The 13,574-nt window shown below is 31.7% G+C and overlaps 1 long non-coding RNA gene across 2 annotated transcripts in view; it reads left to right on the forward strand.

Moving 5' to 3' along the window:
* Nucleotides 1–10,083, forward strand: part of LOC106685221 (uncharacterized) — a 43,724-nt gene extending 33,641 nt beyond the window's left edge. Inside the window, exon 4 of one of the 2 annotated variants that reach the window (XR_001343816.3) lies at nucleotides 9,255–10,075. This is a non-coding gene — a long non-coding RNA (uncharacterized lncRNA). Of the gene's footprint in view, nucleotides 1–9,254 lie in introns of both variants that reach the window. The other variant, XR_001343817.3, reaches the window with a different exon arrangement.
* Nucleotides 10,084–13,574: the final 3,491 nt, after the last annotated feature.

Consider the following 13,574-nt stretch of genomic DNA (forward strand, 5'->3'; position numbering starts at 1 on the left):
CAACCACCCAAATCCACTTGTTTCTAACCTGGCTTCTCCTTCATTACCTAATAATCCTCCTAGGCGTCTGAAAAGAAGATGGCCTTGGGATCTTCTCCTCTAGAAATGTTATTGGAGTTCTAACAATGGGTAGATTCTCCACATGTTTCAATCATGTCACTATCTCACCTACAGCAAATTTACTTGTTGTATATATGTTATACAGCTGTAAATAACAATTATTAAAAAATAAAAATCTCAAAATTAGGGAAATCATTCACCAAATTGAATCCTTTAAATATAAAATTTCTAATCTATCACAAGTACTCACTTCCGTTATTGTCGAAAATAACATGGCCCACCTCAACAACAGTTTCCAAAAAATCTGTTTATCTATCAAATTACATAAAAAGCGTACTCTAATTTCCAAATTTGATAATATTTACCTATCGTCTTTAAATAATAAAATCTACTCTAAAGGTAGTGAAGAATGGGTCCATAATATATCTTCCACCACTATTCCCTAACTATTACAATCTTTCAACATACCTGACAACTTTATCTTAACTTCCTTTGATGCCAAAAGCCTTTTTACTAACATCCCCATTTACAAAGCCCTTGATATTGTTGAGAAGAACTGGACTATAATTCAAGCTCATACCACGCTTAACCTCAACTCATTTCTTTCTTGCTTGCAGAACTTTGCTGTAATTCTGGTTACCTGACTTTTCACGATAAAGTTTACCACCAAATTAGCGGACTTGCGATGGGGAACTGCCAAGCTCCAGATATTTCTAATATTGTTCTTAATGACCTTCTTGATACCTCTATAATACCTCTATTCTCACAAGACATAATTTTCATTAAGAAGTACGTGTACGATCTCTTCCTTGTCCTCAATCCTGACAGAATCTCCGAGATCCTATCAGCCTTTAACTCCTACCACCCTCGTCTTTGGTTTACTGTTGAAGGTGAAATTGACCATTCCCTCACTTTTCTTGACCTACTTATTATCAGAAATTCCGATGGCTCCCTTTCCACTAATTGGTATACCAAACCCACTTATTCTGGCAGACTCCTCAACTATTTTTCTCAACACCCTTCTCACCAAATTATTAATGTTGCTAAAAACCTTATCCACCGATCCTTTTCTCTTTCTGACCCTCAATTACACCAGACCAACAAACAACGTATAAAATAGATCCAATTCAACAACAATTTCCCTCAGAAAATTACTAACAAACTATTCTATTTTTACATTAACCGTGTTACTCCAATCCTTCCTGTCCTCAACTCTTCTCAACCCACTCCACCCCTTTTTCAGTACAGGTCCCTCCCGTATACCCCCATTCTTTCTGACAATATTCGAAAATCCTTAAGATCCACTATTCCCACCACACGTCTTGGCTTGAAGTCCCACAAAAAAATTTCCTATATTTTTTCCAAATTGAAAGATCCTATTCCTTTCTTACACCGTTCCAATGTAGTCTACCGAATACCTTGTTCAACCCCATGTTGCAATTCCTTCTATATCGGCGAAACTAAAAACCAACTTAAGAACCGCATTTCCCAGCACAAAACTTCCATCAACTCCTGTAATCCACTTGCATCTAAATTATCAGAACACATACAGCATTAAACCTGAATCATACTTTTAATTTCGACAATCCTTCCATTCATGCCACTGTCACCAACCATATAAAACGTCTTATCTCGGGGTCCATTTACATAAATTTAACAGAAAATTCCATCAATCACAAAGTTGATAAAGACTGCATCTCCCTTACATACCGACACATTTTGAACATAATACTTCTTTTCTCTTTGTTCTGCATTTCAGAAGCCCACTTTCTTGTCATATCTTTTATTCTTGTTTCTCTAAATTCTCACCCCTTATTTAATTATTTTTTTTATTTACTATCCTTCCTTTTTCATTTATATTCATGCATCTTATTTTTTAATTTATATTCATATGTTATCTACTTAAGCGTACTTATATTAATTATTTTATTATTAATTTTCTATTATGATTTACATATCTCTGTATCCCCACTCATTTGGTATATTGTCTTTCTTAATCACTTAAACATATTGTATCCCATTATTTTATACTTTATTTCTTCTTTGTTTTTCTATCTATGAGAATTTTTTTTTTTAATTTATTTTATTTTTTTATAATTTTGTAAATATTTCTTCTCCCCCTATATTATGTATATTACCATTTATTGTTTACCCAATTTTAATTTTTTTACATTGTTTACTTTAAAATTATTTTCGTTATTATGTGGCGTGGTTAATTGCCATCCCCACTCCTCCCAATAAAAACGGCTCACACTGACTTTGACTTCTGTCAAAACATGTATGAATTCTGTCTCTTCAATTTGCATTTGATTTTATTCTTTTCTCTTTTCATCTCTTAATTTGTACTTTCTTTAATATTTGTTCTCTTATCTTTCTGTTACTATTACTGTTTTCATTTACTGTTCACAACCTTTAATTTTTCTTATTAAATTTTACTTTTCATTGTATACCCCTGTTATTTTCCACTTATGTTTTTTTTGTAATTATGTCAAGTGTTAGTATCTTTTTTAGCCCTGACGAAGCCCTGCAACGTGGGGTGAAACGTTGGCTCAAATAAAAATAGTATACCCATTTACTATTTGAGGTTTTTTGACCGCACCCAGACCATATTCCATTCATTGATACACACGGTCAATCAAAAATCTTCCAGTTAATTGTTTTATATTAATTATGATTAATTAAATATTTTAGACTAAAATATTTTAAATTATCCTAAAGTGAAGTTATGAAGTTTTAAGTAATTATAGAATTACTAGAAAGAAGAATTCATCTCAACCAAATGTGAAATACTGAGACTCTACCCAGACCATATTCCATTCATTAAAACAATTAACTGTATTTTTATTCTGTAATAATTATTGCAATTGCATTAATACTGTTTTTATAATTATTTATATAACACTTGTGAAGACATTTTACTCAATGTAATTTCCTCCAGTGGTTTTATACACATCTTGCTATGTTGGCTTGTAGGAAAAGACTGCTTATGATCTCTTGGTTTAGTGCGTGGCACCTCCATTAAAATGAAATAAATAAATTTATTTAATATATAGGGAGATGGTCAGGGTTGCGGTCAATAGTGAAACAAAAGTAGTTTACAACTATATACAAATAGTTGTAAACTATTTTTGTTTCACTATTGACCGCAACCCTGACCATCTCCCTATATATCAATTTTTACGGTCAACTATACATACATATATACAAATTTATTTAATGGTCACTGGCTGTCTTTCTATGTTTAAAAATAATTACTAATTAGTTTTTAAACCTTTAAAAACTTAATCCACTTTATAGACATAAATTAACATGTATTATAAGTTTTCACAGTCGTTATATTTTGTCAGTTGCGGGTGAAAAAGTGACTAGAGTACTCCCAATTCAAACTCTATTGTTCTGGCCTTCTGACAAAAGTCACCTGTATATTAAAATATTCAAGTTTGTGAGTAAAAACCAAAAATATCCATTTCACTTTCAGTTGATCAAATAAATGATATTCATCAACAAAATGCATTATTATGTTTATAAAAATGTTTAATAGTCCTCTATTTTAAAAGAATTATTTATAATTATTAAGTTATATTTATCAAATGTAATGTGACTTTTTATTTATAAAATATACACATTTTCCTATATTATTAATATTAATCAATGTATTTAATTTGGAAAGTAAGTCGGTTTATCTAGAGCAAAGACGTCTAAGGACATATGACGAACCGTTTGCCTGAGTTTCTTGCCCCTTGGTGTAGATAATCGTGAACCACAGTGAGTGTGTTTTGCATTATAGTCGCCTCCTGTTAGAAATGTTCTACCAAGTGATTTAAACAAATCAATGAACATTTGTTGAGTAATATTATATTTAGGTGGACAATAAATGGAAGCTAGTGATAGGTTCTTATATTTTGTCACTTAATTGTATGCCAGTAATTTTGATCTGAGCCGTCGATTTTATGTGAATAGAATAATGTCTGAGGGTAGATTTTATTAATATGGCTGTTTCTCCATGGGCAGTATGATCGGGGTGGTCTATCTTGTATAAGGTATTGTTAAGTATAGAAAGTTTGTTGCATGGTGTGAGATGCGATTCCATTAGTAGCGCAATATCAATACATTTTTTATGAAGATAAATTTCCAGTTTCGTTTTATGTTGTAGTAGTCCGTTGGTGTTCCAAAGGAGCATTGACAGGGAGCCAACAGTCAGAGAACTAGTGTCCATAAGCAGCGGCTAATGTTTGTGTTATTTGTGATAGTTGATTAAGTAGGCTGAAAAGGGGCTGGATGTGTGAATTCAAATTATGTAATAAATTTAAATTTTGAAAAGGTTCAGAACCAGCAGGTGACACCAGCTGATTACTGCCTCCTCTCATACCTGGCATTGGATGTGGCTGAGGGTGAACTTCAATGTTAGGTCAGGGGTGTTCATGACGATCCATGCTTGGATCTGGGCCAGGCGGTATTGGAGTTTGTTGCTAATGTAGGCGGGTCAGCAGAGATGGAAACTGTCCTAGATCTGAAGGTTCGGTAGTCACTGGTTGAGAGATTCGCTGTCTGTCCTGAGCCCGCAGGTTCTTGAGTGTTATGCAACCTCTGTAGTTAGCTGGGTGGGCCATCCCGCAGTTAGCACATTTGGCAGGAGGGTCTCTGGATTTAAGGCTTGTAGAGCTTTCGTGGTCCTCATCACAACGTGGATGGTGAATACAGTATGTTTTGGTGTGGGTATAGCCTTGACATCTGTGGCACTGTGGTATTTCCTTTTTTTTCCTCAGCTCTTCCACCTTTATTCTGGTGTAATAAATATGATTTATTTCAAATATTTTTCATTAAATGTTTTTTTCATGATGTCAACAAAAAAAATGTTAAGAGGCAGTTTAGTTCTGGCCGATATTGCATTATTAACATTTGAGACTTTGTAACCGAAAGTTTGGAATTTTTCTTTTATTGTGGAGATTAGTGTTGATGAGTGAAACCCTTTTATAACTATTCTTGGGTTCTTATCTTCCTCCAGTTGGTAAGTATGGTATTCCGCATTCACTCTTTTCAAGCAGAGGACTGCTGTTTTATATGATTCAGGTGAGCCCAGGTAAATTATGATATTTTTAACAGTTGATTTTACTTTCTAAATTCACGGCATAAAAAACCCGATGTACTAGACATCTTTGTAGCAAAAGATTTGAGGTCACTGCCAATTTCTGTCACAACAGAAACAGACCTTGGCCCAGATCATTTACCAGTGAACCTGATGCTAGACAGGTTCTGAGACACTCCTTGCTGAAAAAAGACACTCTTTTGACACTCCTTGCTAACCCACCGTATCATAGATTGGGACCTATTTAGTGATTATCTAAACACCGAGTTGACTGTCCCTACAGTACTAAAATCTGAACAAGATTTAGAAGAAGCGGTTGAATTCTTCACCTTAGCTGTTCAGAAAGCCGCATGTTACTCACAAGAGTCTAAAGGTCGGCAAGGAATACGTTGGCCGTCATACCCTCAATATATCAGGGATCTAATAAGAGCCAAGAGAAGACCACGAAAGGAATGGCAAACTCACTGGCTACCTTTTAGCTAGATGAACTTATAACAAATTAAGCAATGACCTGAGAAGAGAAATAAGAAAATTCAAACAAACTAACTTTGACAGATATTTGGAAAACCTGATAACTGATGACAACAGTTTGTGGAGACCAGCGACTCTTACAACACCATGAAGTAAGTCCTGAAAAATCCGAAATATTCTCCGACTATCTTTCTTACTGTCTTTCAACCCCAAGCTAATGTGCAGAAAGTTTTAGATTCTCCTCTTCCAATTTCTCTTCCACCTTAATGCTTTACTCCTACTGAAGTATTAAGACAGATTATGAAAATGCCTAAAAAGAAGGCTCCTGGTTACGACCTTATTACTGCTGAGGTACTTCGGAAAATCCCCAGAAAAGCTTTAGTATTCCTCACAACCCTCTTAAACATTCTCTTACGGACAACTAAGTTCCCTATATAATGAAAATACTCCACGATTTTATTGATCCATAAACCTATGGACAACAAAGATGAACATAGACCCGATTCCTACAGACCTATTAGTCTTCCTCCAGTATACTCCAAAATTGTTGAAAAATTATTGCATGAACGTATTATTAACATACTAACTGACCAAAACATATTACCTGACCACCAATTTGGATTTCGCACATTACATTCCACAACACAACAACTACACAAGGTCACGGACTTCATTTCCTCTGCTTTTGAACTAAAACAATACGCTCCTGGATCATTTTTGGATATAACTCAGGCGTTTGATAGGTTATGGCACCAAGGCCTTCTTTTTAAACTCAAGCCATATCTCCCAAGCACCTACTATTTAATGTTACAATCATTTCTTCATGACCATTTCTTTTTTGTCTGACAAAGCTCAGTGAACTCATCGATGGAACCAATATTAGCAGGTGTCCCTCAAGGTTCTATCTTGGCTCCACTTCTGTACTTCATATTCACAAGTGACTTACCGACAAATGACAACATACTAACTACAACGTATGCAGACAACACTGCTATCATTTCGAGAAATACAAACCCTTTACAGGCCACACTAACACTACAACATAGTCTAAACAATATACAGACATGGTGCACACAATGGATATTAATCACGACAAGTCAGAACATGTCACATTTACTCTACGACACAAAACTTGCCCTTCAGTTTACATTGACAATCACCCTATACCACAAACAAACACTGAAACTTATTTAGAACTTACCTATGACAGAAGATTGACATGAGGCCCACACGTCAAGACAAAACATAAAATGCTAAATTTCCGACTGAGACAATTATATTCTATACTACACAGACGTTCTAAATTATCACTCAGTCAGAAACTTAACTTATACAATTACTTACTAAAACCCATGTGGGCTTACACCTGCCAAATTTATGGACCTGCTAAAAAGACACAGATTCAGAAAATACAAACTTTACAATCACAATTTTTAAGACTGGCAATGAACTCACTCAACCTTTCAAACGAGACCATTCACACCGACCAACGCATTCTGACTGTAATGGACCACATTCATATGACTTACAAATGGTTTCACAACTCTACATGGACATTTCAATAAATTTATACGGCAGATGGTAACACATGATATTCCTGACAGAACTTGGCATAGTTCGCTTGGATGCGGGACCTCTTAGTGTAATAAAATAATTAACGTCGGGATGCACTACTTGGTGCTATCGCCCTCATGCCATGCCTGGATAGAACATCTCATTTGCTGGTTGTAAAGTACATTTACAGGTGCAAATAAAATAAAATTTTTTTAATATTTTTTATAATATTGAAAATGTATTTTTTAAAATTATAGTTATAAAATATTTGTTCTTTTTTTGACTGCAACCCTGACCATCTTCTTATACTTAAGTTTTACGATCAACTATATATACATATATATAATTATCAATAATTAAAATCCAATAGTACATATGTAAAGGTTGATAATTAGTAAGATGGTTGTGTTCAAGAACGAAACATAGTATTTACAAAACATAATGAAAATAAAACAGATTACATTAGTATTAAATTTAATGTTACAAAAGTATTAGTATTAGTAAAGATTTTTTTTTTCAAAAACCAAAACTACCATTTTTTGACATAATTTGGCAAATAATAGATACTTCAACCCTTATAAAGAAGATCATCATAAAGTACTTGAAAAAGCATATAGCAGACTTCATTTTGAGCACTAACAGACATACGTACTTCTAATAGTTAGTTCCTGAGATATGTAACTTTTCTCTAGAAAACTCATTTTGGATAGATGTAGAATGTCTAAATCAAAAGGAATAAATATACCTAATATTAATCATATTTCACTAACTGAACTAATTTTTAAAACATAATTAATTAAATTAGTCATAGTTAAAAATTTTGTTATATTGTTAATCACACAGATGATTAGTAAGATGGTTGTGCTGAAGAATTAATCATTGCATTTACAAAACATACTAATAGAATACAACAGATTACATCTGTATAAAGATGCTTCTTTTGGAAAAATGTATCTCAGGTATTATTAAACATACAGAGCTCTATAGGGGCTCAAATTTTTGTAAATTTACTAAACTTTACAAAAATATATGCATACAAATTTTTGGGTAATAGGTAGTTTCCAAGATATTAAGGATGGAATGAAAATTGTAGGATTTTTTTTAATGAAATGTACTTCTGGTTGCCTGCCAATTTATATTTTTAATGCCAATTAAACCCAAACAACATGTCATAAAATAAGATCTGCCCTACATTTTTTGTTTAATTCCTGTTGTTTCTAGGTTTCTTCCTGGGATATGTATAGTATTTAGATATAAAATAAAGGGTACTTGCTAATAACTCAAAATGTGTTGCTTTACAACTTTTGTTTGAATGATATTTAGTTTAGAAGAGCCATTTTCACAGTTCAGATGTTCTTAGTAAAGAAGTTATTATATTGAATTTCTTGTCAATGTTGGGTAAAAATTGTTTTTGTATCGTTCATTTCAATCGTATTTCTGGACCAAATTTATAATGTTAGACAATCATCAGACACAGATTTCAATGTTCTTTAATTCATGTAATAGATATATTCTCGCTAGGTCCAGTTTAGAAGCTTAGTAAAAGAGAAGAAAATGAAAATTTCTGTTTTTCACTATAAATCAGCTTCCACAGAGCTTTGGAGTTTGCAAACTTGGAACTTATTATTATTATTGGAACTTATTATTCACTTATATATATATATATATATATATATATATATATATATATATATATATAAGTGAATGTCTATAATGAGGGTGTTACCTAGAATTTTTATTGTGGTAAATATTTTTAATATTCACTTATTTGTGTGACAACACCTATGTTTTTATTTCAATACTAATGTTATTCTTATCATTATCCATGCAACCTAAGTATTTTAACTGGTATAGCCTTTGAATGTGTTATGAAAACACAAAATATTCATTATATTAATAATCTACTATTATTGTAATTTTTTTTTGTAGTTCTCTATTATTGTTATTATTATTTTATTTTTTGTTTGTACCTTTTGGGTTTCATTTCTAATGATAATGTTATAGCATTATTCAATTGCTATTATTTTTAATCTTAAGAGGACTGTCTATAAACATCAAAATAATTTTTCCCCTTCTTTTTCAGGGCTTTTCATAAATCTCTGGAACATTGGTATTATGAAAAATATTTTGGTATGATTACCCCTTGAGAGAATTCTGAGGATTTATTTTATTACAATGTAGCTGTTATGAATTACCTAAACCATAATTTTGAGCCAAGTAATATTCCAGATACATAATAATTTTAATTCTTAGATATAATCTGTTTTTGCTAATTTATTTATAGCGGTTATGTTGGGTTTTAATGTGGGTTCATGGGGGGTGAGGAATAATCACAAAATAAATATCTAGTACAATTTACTTTATTCAGAACTTTATAAAGAAGTCTAGTATGAGAGGGCCCCCTATCCAGTGAATTTAGCATATACCTGAAACTTGTAAACAAAAGTGAAATGGGCATAGAGCCAATGAAAGACTAAAATCAAGAATAAAACTGTGAAGAATAAAAGTGGGACCTCAATTGAGGGAAGTTCACCATGCTTGTATAAAAAATTAAGTGCTCTGAATTGAGTGGCATAAGTAGGCACACAAAGGGTGCTGTGCTACCTGAACCCTGCTTATCTAATCTTTGGCATGACATTGAGGATTTCAACTGAAGGTAGTGGTCCTAATACTTCTTATCCGAACGCAACATCCACGGATCGCAAGAAATAATTCCAACAAATATCACAGAATAAACTGAGCAAAACAGCAGTCTGTAAGTTTAGTGTATAATATAATGAGGTGTAGATAGTTGACCGTAGATTAATGATTGAAGAAGTTTGTCGGGGGGTGCAGTCAGCAAAGAACAACATAAATAAACAAAACCATATTTATTTATTTTATGCCGACGTTTCGACCTGAGTTTCAGGTCTTCATTGGGGCTATAGAACAAAAGAGATAACAACAACATTTAGAGCAACATACAATTGAAAAGGAATAATATACAAACAAATTTAGAATTATACAAAATATAGAATTAAATCATAAATGATAAAAAATATGCAAAAATATATTTATATTTTTAGTATAGGTATATAAGTTAATACTCGCACTGTAATTCAGATATAAGCCACTCACTATTTTTCATTGTCTGTCATAGTGTTCAATTTGTAGATTCAATTTATTTATTTATTTTTTCAGTTTTTTAGACACTACTTGCATATCTTATATTATACATATCTTCTTACCTACATGATACTATATTTCATCTGTCACTGTTTTCAATCTACTACCATACAATTCCAGGATTATGAATCAATTAAAATTTTGTACTATTCAATTATCAGTTATCAATTTTTTATCATTTATGGTTTAATTCTATATTTTGTATAATTCTAAATTTGTTTGTATACTATTCCTTTTCAATTGTATGTTGCTCTAAATGTTGTTGTTATCTCTTTTGTTCTATAGCCCTGATGAAGACCTGAAACTCAGGTCGAAACGTTGGCATAAAATAAATAAATATGGTTTTGTTTATTTATGTTGTTCTTTGCTGACCGCACCCCCCGACAAACTTCTCCAATAATTAGTGTATAATATAATTCAAACAAGTGAAAGAAATTACTTAAGTGCCATAGTAGAAATCAGAAATACCTTACTGAAAAATAACAATCTGCTGTAAGACATGATTCTCTTCTGATTGATTACAGAGTGTTAAATAACATCTCAAGTTCCACCATTCAAATCTCTATCTGCTCAGGGATCACCGGCAAATTTGGATGGCAAATGACTTCAGCTTACTACTCTCCTCCAGGATGTTCAATAATTTAAAAAAATTATATACTCAATCAGTAAATGAAGTCGTAAATTAATTTGACTGCACCACCTCTTTCCCTTTGCTAATCGGTGACAATACAGCTTTGGAATAAACTGGAAAAAAACAACAAGTAGAAACAAATTTAAAGAAAGTGTCTGGAGGAAGCATGATTGATTAAAAGTAGATTAAAGCAACCGTATACAATTGAATCACGATGGGCCCCTAGTAACAGAATTCATATATTTCGGATTTCAGGTGACATAATATAATAATCCTAAATCAGATATAAGAAGAATTTCAGCTCCCAACAGGTACCTCACTTGCGAACTCAGATCCAGCACATTGTCAAGAAAGACCAAAATGCATCTATATTTAACACTTATCCGGTCAGTACTATTTTATGGATCAGAAACGAGGACTATGTCAAAAATTTGTGAATAAGAATTGCTAATAATCGAGAGAATGATCCTCCAGTTATGCTGATGGAGTCAAGGACCTGACACTGGGTTGTTGCTCTGCAGAACTACCATTCAGTCCTTTACTGGTGTATAAATAAATCATAAATATTGAAATAAATAACAAATATATAAACAAGTGAAAAAAATACCATCAATCAGTAAATGATTGGCATAAAAACTTGAAGTTTGTACATTGAGAATACAATTAACTAAGAGGAAATTATATTGACTGATAGATTATTTAAGAAAGATGGATTATACTGTATAAAGAATATGATATAACACAGAAAAGATCTATAAAATATTAACAAATGTAATAAAACAAGGTAAAAAACTACAATCTAAGTGAAGAAAATATACAAAATGTATAAAACTGGGAAAAGTAGTTAAAGAAAAAAATCAATAAATAAAAAGGTAGATAACAAAAAGAAGAGGAGAAAGAGTAAAGCAAGGGAATGGGTAAAAATAAAGAAAGAAGTTGGGATAGGGTAGGAATCATCATATACAGCAAAAGAAATTCAAATATGTTAATTAGATTTTGGATGTGTTTATGGTTAAGGTAAATACTGTCTTAAAAGTAAATAAACTAACTATATGGTTACCAGAATTCAGTTTAACATTTATGTGGATAGATTCAGAAGTAAGTCATTTTTTATGGTTGGGGCTGTAGCATGTGTAGAAGATTATTCGAAGTGAAAGGAATAGTTGAAGGTCAAGACATGTTTGTTAGTTTGTAGGCAGATTGGTTAGGGTAATCCATGATTGATTTATGTTGGGAAATAGGGGTTTTGTGGTGGTTTTTTGTTTAACTGATGTAAGAAAGGTATCTGTACAGAAAAATGTTGAAGTATAAATATTTGTGTTATTTATTGAGTTTTCCAGGTATGCAACATACTTTCATGTTGTCAAATTCCGCTAAACCTAGACCAAAATTAGAATCATGAAAATGATGATCTATCAATACAATAATCAATATTCCAAAAAATTTCACATTTGCGCGTTTTAGGGTTGCTGCACAAATTTGCTTTGTTTAAAGTTTTTTTTTTTTTTTTGCAAGAAATAACTTTGTTCATTTTTTAATTTTATCTATGAAATTCATTGTTTCATTTACAAATTTGTCTGTAATTCATGATACCAGCTCTATTATTTCTTTTTTGGCCACTGGTTTTACTTTGGTCCAGTGATTGCCGCGACCTGTGGGAGGTGAAGACGAACCAAAATTCCTTTTAGCTACAAAATTTAAAAAATCATAAGTAGAAACCGGATTTTCATATTATTGCACATTTTATTCTGCTGTGAAATATGTTTTAAACCTGTTATCTATCTAATTCACAATCTATGAAATAATATATTGAAATTTAATATTGCAAAAAATTGCATGTTTTGTTTTTATGGGCTAAATTTCATTATTTTGATTTAAAAAAAGTTTACTTAAAATTGTAAATTTTGCACTTTTTAGCCTAATTAGATCTTTTGAATTTTAATAGCATTATTTCTTGAACCAAATTTCTCATATTATGCACTTGTAATTATAGATGCTATTATTTATTTCACTTAATTATTTTGTCCTCATCAAATTTATAGTGTAGATTAGAAAAATATGAGGTAAGGCAAAGCATTAAGGTAGGTCCTCGTAAGGCTTGTCATACTTGTGTCTTTTGACTTGGTTTTTACCTGATTCAAATGATTATGTAGTTAACTCCAATTTTTGTTTGTATTATTAGTAAGCCCTCCTATGATTAAGAAATAGTGAATGGTCAGAATATATTACTTAAAGTAAATTTTAATATTTGAAATACAAAATTCTTAAGTATGTAAATGTCCAAATCTCTACATACCAAAACATTAATTGGTATACCTCTGATTGAAAGTAGGTTTTCCGAAGCATAAATGATATTTTAAAAAAATGAAAGTTAGTAAATTTTTTTAGCATTCTCAATGGTTAAACTAATCAAGAACTAATATCTCCAGAGTATGGTAAAAACGGGAGCTAAGTATGGTACGACTATTATTTAGGAAGATATTTAATTTTTAACAAGGTGAACCTCTTCTCCTTTGGGAGATGGAATGACTTATATGATAGCAGTTTCAACCTTTAATTCAAAAAGATAATGTTATAATATCATAAAAAAACAAAAAAAAAATGTTA

Source organism: Halyomorpha halys, unplaced genomic scaffold, assembly GCF_000696795.3.
Source record: "Halyomorpha halys isolate HHAL.00 unplaced genomic scaffold, Hhal_1.1 Scaffold671.1, whole genome shotgun sequence".
Lineage (NCBI taxonomy): Eukaryota > Metazoa > Arthropoda > Insecta > Hemiptera > Pentatomidae > Halyomorpha > Halyomorpha halys.